This window comes from Pezoporus occidentalis, unplaced genomic scaffold, assembly GCF_034315485.1.
Source record: "Pezoporus occidentalis ecotype Australia unplaced genomic scaffold, CSIRO_AGI_Poc_V1 ctg27, whole genome shotgun sequence".
In the NCBI taxonomy this organism is placed as follows: Eukaryota; Metazoa; Chordata; class Aves; order Psittaciformes; family Psittacidae; genus Pezoporus; species Pezoporus occidentalis.
In genome coordinates, this window is record NW_026914611.1 from 8,176,697 (window position 1) to 8,196,209 (window position 19,513).

At 42.2% G+C, this 19,513-nt stretch overlaps 1 protein-coding gene across 7 annotated transcripts in view; it reads left to right on the forward strand.

Annotated features, from left to right (window-relative positions):
* Positions 1-19,513, forward strand: part of FARP1 (FERM, ARH/RhoGEF and pleckstrin domain protein 1) — a 220,006-nt gene that overhangs the window by 22,318 nt on the left and 178,175 nt on the right. Inside the window, exon 1 of one of the 7 annotated variants that reach the window (XM_062624628.1) lies at positions 13,642-13,659. The exons of the other annotated variants lie outside the window; for them this stretch is intronic. The gene's annotated coding sequence lies outside the window, so the exon portion shown is untranslated. Of the gene's footprint in view, positions 1-13,641; positions 13,660-19,513 lie in introns of those variants that run through there. 7 annotated transcript variants of the gene reach the window in all.

Genomic DNA, 19,513 nt, shown 5'->3' on the forward strand with positions numbered 1-19,513 from the left:
GATGGCCAGTTTGTCTCCATTATCTCTCTGCCCTGCTGAGTAGGAGAGCAGAACTTTCTTCTCCCATATTGCTGTCCTGAGTGTTTCCTATATGTGAAACAGGAGCTAGAAAGAAGCAGGCTGCTGGAAGGCAGGAATATGTGGCCATGGGGGAGCACCTCTTTCTGGCTTAGTCCTAGTTTATGTTGGCTTAAGCAGGTCCAGAATCCATGGCACTAATTGTGTGTGTGTATGTATATATATAAAATATATATAAAAAATGGCTTTTATTGCATTATTATTTGCATGGAAAATGTAGTTGAATGTATTTATTTCCAGTTCTTATCACTCAGAACAAATCTCAGTTTCAATTAAAATAAACCTGCACAGATGATTTTTTTTCATTTTTTGTTTATTCATAACAAGATTGTAATGCAACTCTTCAAATGTGTAATGCACTAATAGAATTTAGGATCAGAATGAAAGGGAGTATGTTTATTGTTCAGAAGAGTTAATGTGCATTTTGATTTTGAAGCAGTTCAGAATTCACTGTTTCATATATTCATATGATTCATATATTTCATCAATTTCCTGCAATTGATCTTCAATATTTGTAACAAAGATCCTCAGTTGCCTTCAAGTTCTGTTTTTGATGTGGGTCAGACTTACGCTCCCGTGTCTCTAATGACTTTCTGGCTGTTTGCCTGGTTTTTACTCCCTGGAAAGAAAGATGCAGTTCATTGTTCTGGTCTCACAATACCTGAGGTGAGACTGCAGTGCTGTTTTCTTCCCTTTTTTCTTTCCCTTTCTTCTATTTTTATGTGGCTGTTTTTTATTCTGCTTCGGTTTGCATGTTCAGTTTTGTGCGTGTGTTTGAGCCCATCCCACAGTTTTCCTTAACTGCTTTTTGATCTGGCCAAGCCAGATCCTGGCTTGTATGTGTGACGTTTGTGCAACCATTTGTATCTAGTTTCTGCCTTTTTCAATGGCTTCTGAATCAACTTCCCTCCCTTGAATCAATTTGAGGTAATGTGGCGTGGTGTTGCTTAGCAATGCTGGGAAGCTGATACCGCCTGGGTGATGTGTGAGCTGTAACTGTGCTGAGCAAAAGAGACTACCTGTCTTCTGTGGTCCGTGCAGAGAAGAAAACATGCCTTTTTCTGGTGTTTTCAGCATTCTCACCTTCACATTTGGTGTTTTTTTCTTTTGATGTTGCTGAGTAACAGTTTTACAGACTTCCAGGTATTCCTCCCTCCCCTTCTTCCAGATACATGCAAGTGTAAAAAACTTTATAGCCTGTAGAATCCAAATATAATTGGGATGTCAATCTGTAAAGAGCTGGGTATCTAATTAACTGTCTTGAGATAGGTATGTTTTCTGTCTTCCTCCCCCACATACCAAGCAAAGCTGTTGTGAAGGCAAAGCTGAGCTTTGTAGGATGTTCCAGTCTTCCAAAGCAGCATATACTTGCAGTCAATCTACTGTGCATGGCAGAGGATTAAAAACCAGGATGAATTTGGTGCCTCCAAGCGTTTAAGGGTATAGAATGAGTTATTTCAGCAGCCGATGTAGAGGTGTTAATCTAAGTTACTAGCTCTGAAATATTTCTTTAAAATTATTGATGCTTACATTGAAACCTCTAAATTTTTAGCTGTGGATAGACTTTAGTCTTATTTAAATGCAGAAGAGCTAAAGTATTTTTCCCCTCGGTTTCTTTTGTTGTTCCTTCCCAAGTCAAGGGATTGTACATAAAAATAAATAAACAAATCTGGTTTTCTTCTCTCCCTCTTACCTTCTTTTTAATAAGAAGTATTAGAAAAAATTAGGTGAATCAAATATCTTTGAGCCACAGTTTTACCAGGTGGTTGCTGTCATTCTTCATGCACTATAAAATAGCATGGGATAACCCCATATTTAAGCCATAGGGTAGGATAAATGTGAAGGAGGTATTTTCCCTTTTAAAGCAATTTAAATACAAACCCAGATTTTTACCTACAGTCTTGGGAAGGAGTTGCGGACCCTGGCATATTTTCTTTCTTTGATGGTAATTATATGAGTGTAGCTGTATAGCATGTGTAAAAACTTAATCAGACATTTATGGTTTTGTTTCTTTCACGCAATAATGTTTGTGCTTCAGTAAGTGCAAGCCCACTATTCTTTTTCAGAAACTGTTCCTCAGTGTTGGAAGGCTCTCAAATTCCTTGCAAATTTTGTGTACACTTAGCCAAAGCAATTGGGTAAGTGATCATGGCTTTTAGGTGCCTGGTACCTGTTCCTTTGAGCCTGGATCCCAGCGTCAGCCTGCTTAGAGAGCAACCTGTCAAACAGCTCTGCTGATGAGGAGGAAAGGAGGCCAAGACCGAACAATGAATCTGGGCACTGAGAGTGCAACTGTTGATGTCAAAATACACCCTGAAGATGATGGTAGTTGGGGGAAAGATGCAGTCTGGAGGCTGATCCCACTTCCGTGCTGTTTATTATCAGGGGCTAATAATTTGTTTGTAAGGGTGCCTATAAGAAAGCTGGAGAGGGATTCTTTATACAAGAGCAAGTACTGACAGGACAAGGGGGAATGACTTTAATCTGAAAGGGGGTAAATTTAGAAACTGATATTAGGAAGAATTTCTTTATTGTGAGGCTGGTGAGGCACCGGCACAAGTTGCCCAGAGAAATTGTTGCTCCCCCATCTCTGGCAGTGTTCAAGGTCAGGTTGGATGGGGCTTTGAGCAACCTGGTCTAGTGGAAGGTGTCCCCCCCATGGCAGGGGGGTTGGAACTGAACGATCCTTATGATTCTAAGGTCCCTTCCCACCCAAACCATTCTGTGATTCTATGATTAGGGCTGTGAATGGTTTCTTACTAGGTATGAGATTGTTGAATGGTTGATCTCTAATCGGCTGCTCCTGCCTCTCTCAAACAGTAGTTTTCATAGCTGACATGCATTTCCAGTAGCCTGCTAGTTGATTCGTTTCTGGTTTAGGCCATTTAATCCACAGTACGCACTCATTTATCCTTGTCTATAAGGAAACAAAAAATCGAGATGGTGAGGGGATTTATAGCAGGTTCATTGCCATGGTTTCAGACAGCCTTACATAGCCTAAAAATAGATACAGGAAAGAATATTCTTTTCCCTTCTCTCCCTCCCCCAGCTCTCTTAACTAATTGGAATTTCCTTTTCTGTTTGTATGTTTTTGTTGTTACGGATTTACTGACTGACAGGTCAAGCAAATTTAGTTGATGTTTTGTTTGAAAGAGGAAAGTTCATTGTAGTATCTAATACACTGGGGAGTGACTTCCCTGCTTGTGTGTCAATGCTGTTACCTCTTGCTCCTGTCTCTTCCTTCAACTTGAGTAGTGCTGTTCTGCTACTGTACCTTATTACAAACCGGTGCAATAGTCCAAGCTGGGAACATCCTGGGGGATGCCTTGGAAAATAAAAACCTTGACAGTGCCTTGTGCTTGGCAGTGGGAATGTGTAGAGTACATAATGATGTGCCTTTAGCAGCCTGTGCTGCTGCCTGAGCAGGCTCGTCTTCCTGAGTTAGACTGGCTGCTTTACTGTGTGTCCTGCAACACCACAACTAGGATGATGCAAGCAGGATAAGGATTGTGGTTGTAACTAGCAGGACAAGTTTTAAACTACTGCTTTGTGTACAACAGCACCTGGGCTGCAGCAGCAAGGAGCTAGTGGAAGCCACGGGTGACCACTACTTCCTCTTCTCAGTATCCTCACTGAGACAGCATGGCAGCTTACACACAGCCTTGGCTGGCTGGCTTAAAGCTTGCTTGGGCATGGCTTCGTAACCTGCCATTTGCAGTGTTGTTTGTCTGTGTATGTCAGAAAAATGGAGGTGGAGCACTGCTTGGCAGTTAATATCATCTCTTCTGATATGTACCTGCTAAACTATGTTTAGCTTCGGGTTGGGTAGTTGAATTTCCCCCCCTCCTTGCCTTCCACAGAGGTGTTGACTGTTTCTGTTAGCAGGAGTTCCGGATGCTTTTAGATCTCTCTCCCCAGACAGGAAGGGCATGGATTGGAATCACACCAATGCCTTGGATTTCCTGCATTGCTTCCTGTTGAATTGATGGTCCAAAAACTAAAAAAAGCGGGAGATACTGTGTTACTGGGCCTGCATTCAGTGTGAAACTCCTGGAGCTCGACCTGTGCCTATTTATGTTGTAAAGCAAGTAAATAGCCAGACAGTTGACTTATCAACAGGTATGTTTTAGTGACAGGTTCTGCAGCAAAGGGAAAGCATTCTGGGTTAAATTGGAAAGGAGGGAAAATCCGTGTGGTCTGCTAGCAGATTGTATGTCAAATAAGGTCCATTTTTCATGGCCAAGGCTCTGAGTGCCCCAGAGAAGCTGCGGTAAGGTTCTTGATTTGTATGTGCTGCTTCTGGGACCCTGTCTTTTCTTTCTTCCTGCTGCTGCTTTTGTGGTCAGGGTGCCCTAATCTTGCCCTGTGGGGAGTAAATGGAGAAGGGCTGATGTGATGACAGGGTGCAGATACATTTGTGAATGGCTGCAGAGTATTGCTATTTCCTTCACTTTTTTTGGCTTGTTTACTGGTTGTAAATACTTTCTAATTTCCCCATACTTCTGCACTGATCAGCATTATGGCTTCTGTTCCCATACACCATGTGGATAAAATTCATTTATTTAGGAAGAAGATGGTATAGGATGGGGTAGATAGGGACTGTGGGTAGGACAACTTAAGGGAGGACTGCTATTCAGGAGAGATTAAACCTTATTCAGGAGTGTGTGTATATGTAGGGGTAGAAGGGTCAGATAAAGCTTAGCAGTTGAATTTTTGATGTTTTGCTATGAAGTCTTTTCTGTTGCTTGCGTGCTGCATTGCATTCAGTTGCTGCAACATGTGCCTACACTTTCTTCTCTGTGTGTGATACTCTGCAGTATTTATATGCCTGGTTTTGAGCAGGAAAAAAGCATGCTTCAAGTACAAGTGAGGGAAACATGCTTTCTCAGCCTTCTACAGAGGCTGGGACCTGCCATGGCCTCTTCATCCACCCGTATAGGGCAGAGTATTTGGGCCAAGGGCATGGGTGGGTTGGACTGGCTGTTTTCTTGTGGTTCTGAAGAACCATTCTGTTCCTCTTGGAGCAGAGGTGAATTTGCTATCCTTTTCAAGGACACATGCTGGGATTTCCACAAAATACAGGGCTTCCTGACTATAAGGGGTAGGAATGCAGTGTTTTCACAGTTAGTGATTTTTTTCAATTTCCCAATCCATATGGAAGCTGAAGGAGTTCCTAGGGTCCCCCAAGGACGAGAGGATGACTACCATCTGTGTTCAGTCGCGTGTTCCCTCAGGAGAATCATGGTCTGCTTCATGCAGGCCAGCCCAGGCTGCAGAGCCTGGCCATGTTAGTGACCCTATGATGATATAATCCTGTCTGATGCTAGAGGGGATCAGCATTTTTCTTTTCATTTATTTCTTTCCATACCTGGCAAATGTTTCTTGAAGTGGACTTTCTCTCTGATGTAATGATTTAAACCCCTGGAAATATTCTATGCACAAATTTGCATAATATTATGCAGGTTGATTTTTACATCAATGCGCAGTAGTTGACATCTCTTTCCCCTCTCATCTATTCAATGCTTGTGTTTCAAAATGCTGTCATTTTGCATCCATTTTTATTCTCTCCAGCCCTCCCAGCCACTTCCTTGCTCTGCACACCAGTGTGCTCCACATGTGAATGCTCTTGAAATATACCCAGAACTTTGAATGAGTGCTCACCTCCTCCATAAGAAGATGCAGAGATGGGTGTATGTGTGTATCTGGGAGTGGCGGATGGATAGAAGCAAAGATAGGGGGTTGCGTATATGGAAGAGCTCTTGGGTTCCTCGGTGCATCTGGAGGAGTAGAGAAATTGGGGGCGAGGTGAAAGCAATGCCAAAAGCATCAAATACTATGCCATTTGTTTTGTCTGGATAATGAGGTGTTATTTGAAGACAGATGCTTCACTTGCAGACCTTGTAGGAATTGAAGTATTCGAATTCAGGAGTTACAAAAATTAAGAATACTGTTTTCTGGACTCTTGAGGTAGTGCCAGTCATGTTATTTGCTTTCTTTAAAGCTCACTGAAGAAGTCAATGCATCTTAATTCTTCAAATATCATTATAGATTAGATGCTATTTAAAGAACATGATCAATGTCACAAAGCAGACAGTCCATAGTGAAAAGGTGTAATTCTTCCTCTTTGTGACACAATCTTTAATTAGTTGCATTTTTTTCTGTCTCTCAATCTCTTATCTTGTTTGTTTGGTATGACAACTCTTCTACAGCAACACACTGTTGTGTATTATCCTGTCTGTGAGAAAGGTGTCATTCCTTGCCCTTTGCAGATATTGAAAGAGGAGTGTGGCTGAAGAGAGATGGTGATCTCCTGCTCCTAAGGAACTGCATTCAATTTTTTATGGAGTTCCCTTCATTGTTAGGAAGTGACTTAAACACCCATAAAATGGTTAAACTCTTGATAATCTTGAGATCCATGAGCTAATGTTCAGATAGCCTCATGCTCCTGGCTGCAGCCTGTAGGAAAAGGATCTGTAATCATGTGTGAGGAAAGCTGCGGGATGTGAAATACTCAAAGAACAATTTAGCCCTAGGAGTCTCATTCTGGGAATACAGAATCAGTGGGATTGCTTTGGATTTCAGTCTGTATGACCTAGATCAATAAAGGTATTTAGACTCCAAATTCCCAGTGGAGTCAGTATCTGTGTGTCTTGAAGACCTGGGGTTTCTGTCTGTAATTCCCCATATAGGAAGTCAGGGTAATGTGATGCCTCCTCCTCTCACAAGAGTATCGTGAAGTTGGAGTAAGTACTTTTTAAGAGAATATCAGCCTGCTATACAGAAAGATGGTTGTTACTTCTGTCTTAACAACAGAGTACAAGTAGTTAATAAGTCTTAAGGATAGAACAGGGTGGGAAAAATAAATCCTGAGTGCCTTCCCAGTAACTGGCTGTGCTCCCCTGAGCAGTGAGAGATAAGAGTGGCCTTTGGCAGGGCCAAGGAGGTAAGTCAGTGAAGGTTATGATGTGCAAGAACAGGAAAGGGTAACTTGTGTTTTGATGGCATGCTTAAACAGAAACAATTTTTGATTCTTATCTCTTCCTATAAGGTGTGCAATTTTCCTTTTTATTTAGAGAAAAAATGAGAATCCATTCTCTTTGACAATGAATGCTACCAGAGCCATTGTGAAGTTTACATCCTTTGCTGGAGAGTTCTGTTACTGGGGTGAGATGTGAATGGGAGCAAACCATTGTGCTCCTCTGTGTGGTTGTCCATGGTGACAGGGAAGCCCCTGAGCTGGTGCATACACGTGGGACACGACTGTTGTCTTCAGGTCCTACCACTGGAAAAAAGTGGACTTAGTCCTCTGTGAGAAGCAGCTTTTTTCTTCTGTCTCATTTGTCTTGCCCTTCCTGACAATCCTTCTGCACTTTGGGGGCCTGTCTCCAGTTCTTGGCTTCATTCATATTCTCTTATCTTTCACTTGCAGTTTCTTCTCCCTTCCAGACTCCTTGTCAGAGACCAGATCCCTTGCCTGTCCCAGCCCCCCATTATCATCCTTGTCCAATTTCTTTCTTGCACGCAGTTGTCTTTTGCCTTTTCCTGCCTTGTTTTCTGTACTGCCTCAGGATCCTTGGCTTGCTTCCCTGCCCATTTCACTCTCTTCTTCCCCTGTTTCGGGCCCTTGTTCCAGTCTGCTCCTTTGCCTCCCTTGGGTCTGGCGCTCATCCCTGCTGTGCTCCAGATGCATGCCTTCCGCTACCTTGCTGCCCTGCCATGCCAGCGCAGGAAAGATGGGCTCCCTCCTCTCCAGGGCCTGGAACTGCTCCAGTTTGGGCAGCCATGGAAATGAAAGGCATCTTGGGCTCCTCTGTTCCCAGGCTGGCCTGTGTTTTCCCCCGCTGTGGGGAGATGTTGGGTTGCCATTGGTAAAGTGTGCAACGTTTGAGCATGCCCAGCAAGGAAAAACTCCAGGGTAATACTAGTTATTTACTCTTCAGAGGTCATTGCCTGCCATGGGTATGCTGTGTACTACTACTGCATGTGGGTACATAAGCTGCTTTCTGTATTCAGCATGTTCTAAAGATACTTAAGACTCCGGAGCCAAGAAAGGAATATGAGGAGTATAGGATGTTCTCCAAGGGAAGGAAGAGCAATCCAATACCCAGTCTCGCTTTTTGCCTGGTACAGCAGTGCACCGTGCCGTGCTGCTTTACTGGGAGGCTTGTATTTAGTGAAAGGACTCTTCAAAACCTTTCAGTGATCACTTTGAATGATTTGAAATGTATTATTTACCGTCTCCCTCTTTCTGCTTGATTTTGCACTAACAACTTGTATGTCTTGACATCTTAATTTTACAAAAAGAACTGAGTCTTGAGCCTCTCCATCTGCTGGGATTGTAAAGGCTGTTTTGAGTGTTACTTCTGATGATATTTTGAGGAGGTCAGTGCAGACCAGTTAGCCCGTTTGGCAGTATTTCTGCTTTCTCTCCTTGCAACCACTGCAAGAAAGAGAGCAGAACAAGAGAACTGATGTTTTCCACCATCCCCTTTAGTAGTAAAAAGTACAGATTCCACAGATAATGCTTTTTCATATTTCTAGGCAGGTGAGTAATTAGTTTTGAAATGTAACAAAAGCTACAGGGATCTAATCTGCACTGAAACAAGTTTGTTGATAAAGGGACAATGGGGTGGTTAAGCAGACAAGCCCTTCTCTAGGTTCAGCTTCTAAAGCTTGCACTGCTGCTGTGTTTTGGAGTAACTTATGCCAGTTTTTGTTGTGAGGTAAGTTACAGTGTGGAAAGCAGCTTATTTTGCAGGTACAACAGCAGCTCGTAGAGCTTTTTGGTCTAAATCTCTCTTATATGAAAACCAAGCCCAGTCTGTCTTTACGCAGCATATATAATACTTCCATTTAGCCAGACATAAAATGAGGACTTACTTGTGGCAGCAGTATATTTGTATCTCTGTCTCACAGTATCTCTGATAGCTGTTCACAGAATAAAGGCAGTGTTATCAATTATCTAAAGACAGAAAAGTATCTTGGAAAATCAGGAGAGCTGTTGTCAGACAAACAGGGGCAGACAGTATTTAGACCATGCTAGTCAGCACAGGTAGACTTTCTCCATGGATCTTTTACAGGTTCAAGTGTTCGCACCAAGAGAAATGGGGTAGAAACCTGAGCAAATTTGGAAGTTTTGCTATAATTTTTAAAATACTTTTTTTGAAGGAAGAATAAAGACATTATTTTAAAACACTATAGGATACTTGAATCCGGATACTACACAGTCACGTCTCATGACCTATTGTAATAATCCACCAGAATGCAAATTATAAAATGGTTTGGGTTGGAAGGGACCTTCAAGATCATCCAGTTCCAACCCCCCTGACACAGGCAGGGACACCTTCCTCTAGACCAGGTTGTTCAAAGCCCTGTCCAACCTGGCCTTGAACACTGCCAGGGATGGGGCAGCCACAGGTTCTCTGGGCAACCTGGTCCAGTGTCTCATCACCCTCACAGTAAAGAATCTCTTCCTACCATCTAATCTAAACCTACCCTCTCAGTTTAAAGCCATTACCCTTTCCTATCCCTGTTGCCCTTGTAGGGCTGCAAGTACACACTGCTAGGTCATGTTGAGCTTCTCAACAACACCCCCAAATCTTCTCCACAGGGCTGCTCTAAATCTCTTCTCCGCCCAGCCGGTAACTGTGCCTGGGATTGCCCCGACCCAGGACCTTGCACTTGGCCTTGTTGACCTTCCTGAGGCTGGCATTGGCCCACACCTCCCAAATATACCAAGGTCCCTCTGGGTAGCATCCCTTCCCTCCAGCCTGTCAACTGCGTCACAGCTTGGTGTTGTTGGCAAACTTGCTGAGAGTGCATCCAATCCCACTGTCCATGTCACCAACAGAGATGTTGAACAGTGAATCTATGAAATTATTTTCTCAACAGCAATACATGAAGCATTTTTATTTTTTTCTTGATGGTGTGAGCATTTTTGACAGGGAGCTGTGTCATTGCCCAGTGTGGTATGTCCTTGGTCAAGTGTAATAAAGGCTTTTGTTGAAAGACTAAATTAAAAAAAAAATAAAATTGTACATTCAGTTACACCAAGTAGTTTTACAAACTTAGAAAGAAATTGTGTTTTTTTGGGGGAACAGATGCTTAAATATTTAAAGCCTGCAGGATGTTTTTCTGGCTTTATAGTAGATGTTATACTGAGCATACAGCTGTGACCATAAATACGTTTTTCCTGGTGGAAGACCTATGTAATAATTTTGTGGCAGTCCGATCACAAGCTTTGGCCAAAAGGAAACTAGTCAAGGCCATTCTGGCTTCACTTTAACATGTTTGGGTAGGCATCTTCCCCGGCTGCATAATGCTGAACACTGTTGTCATTGTCCTCTGTGGTTTCAAGCCACTGGCCACCCCTTCCATGCAGTGCAGTGTGGGTGGTGGCAACCTCACCAGCTTCTGTTCCGTACTTGTGCAACATACCATAACACAGTAATCATAACTGATCTCTCTCAAAAGAAAGGATGGGGTCTTGGCATGCTGACTGCCGCATTTGGGCCTTCTGCTAGGGGTCTGCATGCTCAAGGAGAGGAGAAGGCCTCTCCTCCGAAAGTCCACTGAGCACCTTAATTAGGCTCTGGTGCTTGAGAGCTCTCATGAGGAGCCAGTTTGCATTTAGGCAGTATGAATACCTCTCCTATATACTCATACTTGGTTCAGAGAAATAGTGTTTCTCCTGAGCTGTTTTATTTTCCAAGAGCAGGACTGTGTCAGATTTTCCCCCAACTGCTGAACAGTAGTATTAATGTAATGTGTTATTTATTCTTTTGACATGTTTTTATTTCATGGAAAATGTCTGTGCTATGCTTGGGGCTTGGGTATGAGTTGCTGGATCCCATTCAGAATTCTGTTAAATCTGGAAGTAAATCAGATTACTTTCTTCTACTATAAGCACATTCCGCTTGGCTTTCACATGAGGTGTTGTATGGGTGAATGAGCCCAGAGCACTCCAGCTGGTGCAACAGCTTTATTTATGCAGAGGGATGGCATGAAAGGGTTTTGGAAAGTGCTTTTAATGGCTTCAGGATTGTACTTCAGTGATTTGTACTGCTATTGAACCACTAAACTGCTTTAAGTTCTTGCCCACTTGCTTGTGTTTTCCAATGACAAACTGTGGGCTCAGGTGATGACCTGTTTGATCAAGAAACTCTGTGCTGGCTGGAAATGCAAGTGAGAGGTTTTTCTAAACTCTCCTTATATGTTCCTAGCGTTTGCCATGTGGCTGTAAAGCTTCCACAGTCTTGCTGTCCATAATGTGAAATAGCTTTGTGCCCCATTGGGCTATGCTTTTGTAACTCAACTTTGAAATGCTTTAGGTCTTTGTAAAATTATAACATGTACTTTGTCACTTCTACAACACATTATATCATCAGTAAAGGACTGGTGACTCAGTAGAGGAAGCTGGATGACTTCATGTATTTTGTGTACTCGCTACTGATTTTTTTCTTTTAAATGCATTTTTTTTTCACTTGTGCGACCATGTTGAGTTTTACTTTTTCAAAGGTCTTTGTGACAGAATTGGCAAAAACAGGTTATGCAAAATGGAAGCGGTGGCAATGAAATCGAATATAAGAATATGATACTAGTAGCTTACAACTTCTTCCTAAGCATCATTTCTTATGCAGGCAGTTTGACAACAGGTTGAGAAACATCTCAGCAGGTTGTGAGTTTCACAGAAAAGAAGAAATATCCACCTTCTGCCCCAAGGTAAAGCAGAAATTTTGTAGAAAATATATAGTCTGTTCAATTGTGAAAGTGGCAGGAAAGTATTTTCAAATCAAAACACTGTGTTAAACTTCATGTGCAAGTGAGTTATAAACAAATACCCAGTAGTTAAATGGTGATACAATAAATGCAAATCAACTGGGCAATATTTAATTCAACTTTTAAGTGTCTAACAGCAAAGCGTTTGTGTAGAAATATCTCCCTCTGGACTATTAAGGGATTCATGGCTCCAGGAGCTCCCTATTTTGCTCACACTGCAAGGGAGTCTGAAGGGAAAACACAGTTCTTAGGGGGGAGTCACTAATAGAGTAATTGGAACTAATCGTCCCTTTGGCTTAGCAGATGAGACACTAATTTTCCTTCCAGGAATAGCCAGAATTACCTGTTTGTACAGTACCTTCAAGCTGGCTGACTTAAAACTTGAAGAAGAAACTTTAAAATTGGCTGTGTTGGTTTGAAGAGGGTATTAGTATTCCTATAAGTAGCGTTGATCATGGTGCAAGCGTACAAGTGAAGACAAGTCCCTAGAGATTGGGAATTGGTCACAACCAGTGCCAAGAGTAACTTGTATGAAGAGGTTTCTGAGGGGTTCCTTTGAGAGGGTAAGCACACAAAGGCTTCATTTAATTGCTCACTTACATGTATGTGATAGCTTGGCTTGCTTGTGTAAGATGCAAGGAAGAAAAAGAAATGTTCCTTACCTGCAATAAGTTTCTAATGCAAGGTTGCCCAGAAAACATAGCACACAGTGAATGAGTATGTTTACTGTCTTGTTTAATACCACTGACAGTCATCAAAAATAATTTTAATTTTGTGGGTTAAAAAGAAATATTTTTAGACTGGTTTGATTCACAGAACAATCTGTACTTATGCTAAAGGATGAAGATTTTCACAGAGGCAATTGCAAAAGCATACAAAAATCCATTACTGCACTTGCTGATAGATCTACTGACAGGTATGTGTTTGAGGAAGAAAGACAGCGTACATCAAATTTGTGTGGGATGGGACTGCTCTTTGCTGACATCTGGCAGAGGACTTGGAATCTGGGACAGCTGCTAGTGCCACAGAATTGCAGACAGCTTGAGGACCTGAATGCAATGAAGATAAATGAGCTCCAGTTGGTAGTGAATGGCCCTAAAGGTAGAAGCAGTTATGAATGCAGGCCCTCTGAATGCTGTACTGATAGGCTTGCAAGAGGTTTTTTTGGTCTGTACATACATAAGTGTTCATTATCCTAGATTTCAGGCTATATTATCAGCATACTGAATAGTTTTGAGTTTCTAAAGCTTTGTGTTACTTATTGCTTAGGTCCCTAAATTTTACATTGGTTTCATGTTCTAGCTGTTTTGGTTTTAACAGCTCTGAGTACTTAGTCTGTCCATCTGTATGACCGTAGCGAGTTAAAGGGTAAGACTGTGTGATTTAGGTATTTTCAGAGCCTGAATAAGATGGGCAACTTCATGGGCTATCTTTATTTTCATGAGAGAATGAATTATCCACATCCATATATGGATGCCTTCATTGAGGTCATTTCTTATTGCTGCAAATTTTAGGAAGTCTGCAGAATTCTAAGGTATCCAGTTCTGAGACTTGCAACAGGTAGTCAGCCATGGTGGTTTTTTGGGAAGGCAGGTTTGAAGAGGTTAATTTTTGTGTCTTTAGAGACAGGGAAAATAAGTGTGCGTTTAGAAATTAAGCCCAGTTAAGGAGCTCCCCCTTCATCCTGTTCTCCACTGACTGTACAAGGGACCAGACATGAACCACTAATGCTGATCTTCTTGACCATACCTCAACTAGACCCTCCCTAATTTTGACTTCATGAAGCAGCCATAATTTATAATGGTAATTTTTTCTAATTCCAGAAGGCAGCCCAATGGTACAGAAGAACTGGCTTTTTATAATGCGTCCTTCTCTATGTGAATATTGCATATGTGAGCAGACAGGAATCTGAACACAAATCCATCGACCACCTTCAGCTGCAACATGTTCATTAGAAGCTGAGCAACCGAGTTTAGCCTGCTGAGTGCGAGCAGAGAAGCAGACACTCAGCACCTGTGTCTTTACTACTGCCCTTCAAGCTTGAGCTATTTTTCTGTTAAGAGCTTTTGGTGTCAAATTTCTTTGCTTCACAAAAATGCAGGTCCATTAGCCTAATGAAAAACTTCTGGGTTTATGTCAGATTTCTAATGTATTATTTTCTTTGTGAGGACCTTTGGGTAATGTCAAGGGTGTATGAGGTTCTGTGTGGAGTAACATGAAGCACAGAATCATGTGATGGTTTGGGTTGAAAGGGACCTTAAAGATCATCTAGTTCCAAACTCCCTGCATAAACTTTGTGTTAGTGAGGCAGCTGTTTGTGGGTTTTGGTAGTTCCTTAAGAAAATCAAAAGAAGATTTTCTGACAAATCTTTAATATTCTCCCATGAGAAACTGCCAAAGACTCACCAGATAGCAGTTGACTTGAAAGTTTTCACTGCACTTGCTTTGTACACCTCTGCCGTGGACTTGTGGAAATTAACCGGGATAATTCTTCACAAAGTACAAAAGCCTGACCTGCATTGGTGCTTGGTCCATTCCCCATCATTCCAGACTGAATTTAGTTTCAGTCTGAAATTCACGTGCCTCTTGCCCTCCGCATGTGACCTGTGCGTATTACCTTGTCTTCCTTATAACTTGATTACTGTGATTCCAAAAGCTAACTCCAGTTTGTCAAGTAGTATGTTTTCCTGCAAAACTGAAAGTGCTTGAAATTGAAGATGAGTACTTTACAGGAGTGTTAGCTACAGTATTCACTGTAGTCCTCTCCGCAGCTGAGGCTCTCCAAAAGTTTTACAAGAAGCTGAGAGTCAAAAGCATGTGCAAAAAGTTTGTCTGGATTGCCCTTCTTTCTCCTTGCTGCTTCATGTTCATTATCCTTCTGAATATCTGGACTGAACTTGTTCCTTTGTAGTCCTCTGATGCCTTCCTAGACCTTAAAGATCGTTTGTAAGCCGTTGAGTCAGTTTGAGGCATCTCATCTGGTGTTAATATTGGTTACTTTGTAATCTCTTTCAAACGTTTCATTCCATATGATCTGGGACACCATGGGCTGGCAACTGAGAGGCCCTGGCTGCAGCTTTAGCTCTGTAGCTGCTCTGCTCAGTGACTTTACAGGCCAGTCACATCATCCCACTGTGCCTGAGGCTTCCCCACCTTTGAAAGGCATATAGTGAACAGTGTGATGCCTTCTGTTTCATGCTGTGAAAATGTGTTTAAGCAAAGCAAAAGAAGTGGAAAAAGCCTAAATACCTGGTACTGTTCTTCCCTTGTAACAGGAGTCTCTAGGAACCTCTTGCATCAAATGTCCAGACCTCATGGCCTGATCTAGGGGAGCAGAGCAGTTAACAAATAGGATTAGTATCTATTCCAACATGAGCTGTGCTCACATTTCTAACAATGTATTATTGCTTCTCTTTTCCTCAGTACTTTGTAATTTTTGTAATCCCTTTTTCACATTCCCCCCTTCCCTCCCAAAGTGCTGTTTATACTCCTAGTTCACTTTACACTAAGTCAGTTTGTTTTCTTCATCCTGCCAGAGAAAAATACGTGGAAATTGTAATTGGCCTGAACCTTTCCAATGCTATAAAATTTGCCTGTTTTGAACATGGAAGGCTAAAACAGCTCTATGCTGAACTACATCATGGCCTTTATCCAGCTACTGCGTAAGTATCTGTGGAACTTAAAATTTTCATCTAAGCATTTAGTATCTCTGTAAAAGGATTATTAACATGTGATTAGGACAAGAACAGGTTTACTAATCTAACTAATAGCAGTTGTAGATTTGCGTGCCAGTTAGGTGAGACGGCTTGAGCCAGTCTAGTGGCCTGCCAGCAGCTGGCTGGGCTGAGCTTACCCTGGCCTTGGGTTTGCCAGCCTGCTGAGGCCAATCTAATTTGCTTATCCAGCAGAGAACAAAACACTGAACCATTTTCTTTTGGGTTAGAACAGTGCATTGAAGGAGGCTGAGTGGCAATGCACAGTGTCAATGCACAGCATCAGGCAGGACTGCATGGGTGGGAGCTGGGTAGGAGCAGAAAGTGCCAAGGCTCTTCCACTGGCAGCTCTGCTGTCTCAGGTAACTTCTCACACAGGTCAGAATGCAGGTTAGCTCTCTGCAGATGGTGTCTCTGCATCTTTGCAGATGCTACAGCAGTACTGAGAAAGGCATTGACACCCCGCAAATCTGCAGCAGAAATGGTAGATGTGATCTTGGCTTGCATTTTACCAGCTGTCAAAAAGAACAGGCAGAAACTCATAATTTTCAGTGTTCAGATGAGTCCTTTTTATTTGCTGCTCCTATTGATCCTGTACGGGTTGTCTGCTTTCACTTATGTTTTGCTTAGGGCTGCATGTGTTGGAGTCTGGTGGCCACTGCTGTTTCTTCTCTGTTAATAAGAGAGTAGATTTAAATTAGATATTATAAAGAAGCTCTTTATTATGAGGGTGGTGAGGCACTGGCACAGGTTGCCCAGAGAAGCTGTGGCTGCCCCATCCCTGGCACTGTTCAAGGCCAGGTTGGATGGGGCTTTGAGCAACCTGGTCTAGTGGAAGATGTCCCTGCCCATGGCAGGGGGGTTGGAACCAGATGGCTTTAAGGTACTGTACAACCCAAACCATTCTGTGATTCCGTGATAATACCCTCCCTAGTTAATCAACTTTGTCTTTCTACTAGAGGCTCTTTAAAATTCTCCATCTTCTTCCAAACTTGATCCTTCTTCTCATGTGACAGATGTTAGGTATCCTCATCTCCCCAAGTTTGCTCAATATTTGCTTAATACTCTTCTGTTGCATTCTGTGACCTTAGTTCACTGTCTTCTAGATTCAGAGTGATTTGGAGAAAGGTGTGCAGCTTGACCGATGCCCTGCATTATTTTAGAGGGGGCAATTGTAATAATTTTTAAGGCCTCTTACATACAGGCATAATAAAGCTTTTGTGCTGATGTTATGACAGCACCACAGTGAGGCTAGCGTCATACAGAAAAAAAACAACAACTTAAATCATGTCCAATGCAGCATGCTGATGTTTATACATACAGATTAAAAAAGGAAAGGTCTGCTTTTAGTTTTCTAAGTAGCAGATGCATGTGATGAGGGAGTCCAGTACTTCTCAGATCTTTGCTTCCAAATGGAAGCATGTGTGTATTAAATAATATAATTACAAGAGTTTCAATGTTACTAACTGTTAATAAAAAACCTCTCAGCTGTATATATGGAGTGGTTTGGCTTGTACCTTTCCTCCATGATGTTTTTTGCTCCTAAATTTGTCTTTTTGCCTTGCTTCACTAAGTTTATAGGCCTGTCCAAATGTGTGTGTGGGCCACTACATCATCCAGTCAGAAGAACGTTTATCAAAAGGTTCAAGCTCTGTAATATTTCCTTGTGTTATTATTTAATGGTATCCTTGAAATGATTGGATTGATTCCTATGTTTAGGATTTAATGGAAAGAACAGATTTCCTGTTCATCTTCTTTAAAAGTCTGTACCTAGCCAAAATCTGCTGTAGTAACATAGGAATGGTAGAGGTCCTTTCTGCTGTGCTGATGCTGTCTGTGGGATGTGGTGACTTCAGAAGAGCTCTTAAAACAGCTTTGGACTTAACAGGAATATTGATCAGTATCTTTGTGTGTAATGGCACTTCCAGACTGGGTGCCTGTGTTACCTTTTTAAATGCTCCTGTGTACTTCACATGCAAGAAAATCAGATTTATTTGTAAATAGGCCTGGAGTCTTGTTATATTGAGCTTGGTGTCTTCTTCTGGAGTTCCTAGCTCCAACTGTAGCTTTCTTGTTGGCACTTACTGTACCTGTTGAGCTGATATGTAGAAGTGTGTGATCCCTAATTTTTCATTCCCTTCCTTCTCAGCTAACACTTCTTTTAGTCAAAGTGGTGGTGTAAATTTTTTTACTCCAAGCTTCTTGATATGTAAAAAAGCTGTGGGAACACATTAGTCAGGACATGGAAGAATGGTGTGTACTAAACAGTATATCCTGCTGAAGACAGGACTGTTTTTGTTCTGTCCTTGAGGAGGGGACTGGTGTCTTATCACCTGGCACTGTTCTTTATAGTATACTGTAGAACTGGTGATGGATTCACTAATACATAGGACACCTTGTGCTTCCTTTTTTTCCCATAGGCTTCTCAATAGTTGTAACCTCAGAGTTAAGGCCAGTCAGTGATTGGCAGTACTCTTTCTTGTGCCTCTGTTCACCTGGAAGGCTAAATTTCCATTCTTTCTGTATGCTACATGTTTGTTTTCATTTTTTTAATGGTCATGGATCAGCATATAAAAGTCATGCAGAATGAAAATGCAATTACCAAGAAAGATAAACAGGCAGTAGCAGTGGGTTTCATCAGAAACCCAGCCAGAGTGTCAAAAGGCAGGGGGATGAAGTGAAATAAAATTCTGGTATGATGTGTAATGTTTGACAAGTAAAACTAATAGTCCTTGAATTATAAAAGGAGGTTCAAACTTGTGCCAGTTAATGAAAAATCACACTGAACCACCATTGTAGCTCTGCTCCTGTTTTAGGATAGAATTTAGTAGAAATTGGAGTATTGTGTGCAGTTCTGGTGTCCTCAACATAAACAGGACATGGAACTGTTGGAACAAGTCCAGAGGAGGGCCATGAGGATGATCAGGGGACTGGAGCACCTCCCGTATGAAGACAGGCTGAGGAAGTTGGGGCTGTTCAGCCTGGAGAAGAGAAGGCTGCATGGAGACCTCATAGCAGCCTTCCAGGATCTGAAGGGGGCCTATAGGAATGCTGGAGAGGGACTCTTCATTGGAGACTGTAGTGACGGGACAAGGGGTAACGGGTTAAAACGTAAACAGGGGAAGTTTAGGTTGGATATAAGAAGGAAGTTCTTTCATGTTAGGGTGGTGAGGCACTGGAATAGGTTGCCCAGGGAGGTTGTGAATGCTCCATCTCCAGCAGTGTTCAAGGCCAGGTTGGACGAGGCCTTGGGTGATATGATTTAGTGTGAGGTGTCCCTGCCCATGGCAGCGGGGCTGGAACTACATGATCTTAAGGTCCTTTCCACCCCTAATTATTCTATAATTCTATGAAATGTCCTGTATAACGTGGTACAAAAGTTGCATGGGAACAAAATTAGTATGCTGGTTTCTGAGGTTGCTTTCCATGGATATGAAGCTGAGAGAGCTTATCCACATTCAGAGAGCCGGTGCAGGTGTAGCCTTCCCCTAGCACAGCAAGGAAGGTTTGTTCCTTGGTGTTACCCTCCCACTTACAGGGCTCTGTGGGAAATAGGATTTCCTGTGCCTTTCCCAATCTGTGTTTTTGCTCTGGATAGTTTTTGGCCTTCCCAGTAGCACAACCTCATAGTCCTTGGTCTTTCAGTGGGATCAAGCTATGTTCTGGGTTTTAGAGTAATACTGGTCCCCAGAATACACAAAATGTTTGGGCCATATTATTGGGGTCATCTTATATCCCTTTTGCTTTCATGCATTGCAGACCCTTAGGCAAGGTGGCAGCTGCTAAGGGCCAGAGAAGGCTGGGAGGACTAATGAAAAAAAATGCTGATTATAGCCAGGAGGGAGTGGTGGCCGGCAAGTGATGAGTTGTGTCAACTGCTTTCCTCTCCTTCCTCATTCATAAATACATAACAATTAGCATAATTCATTGAAACCTGGGTTCTG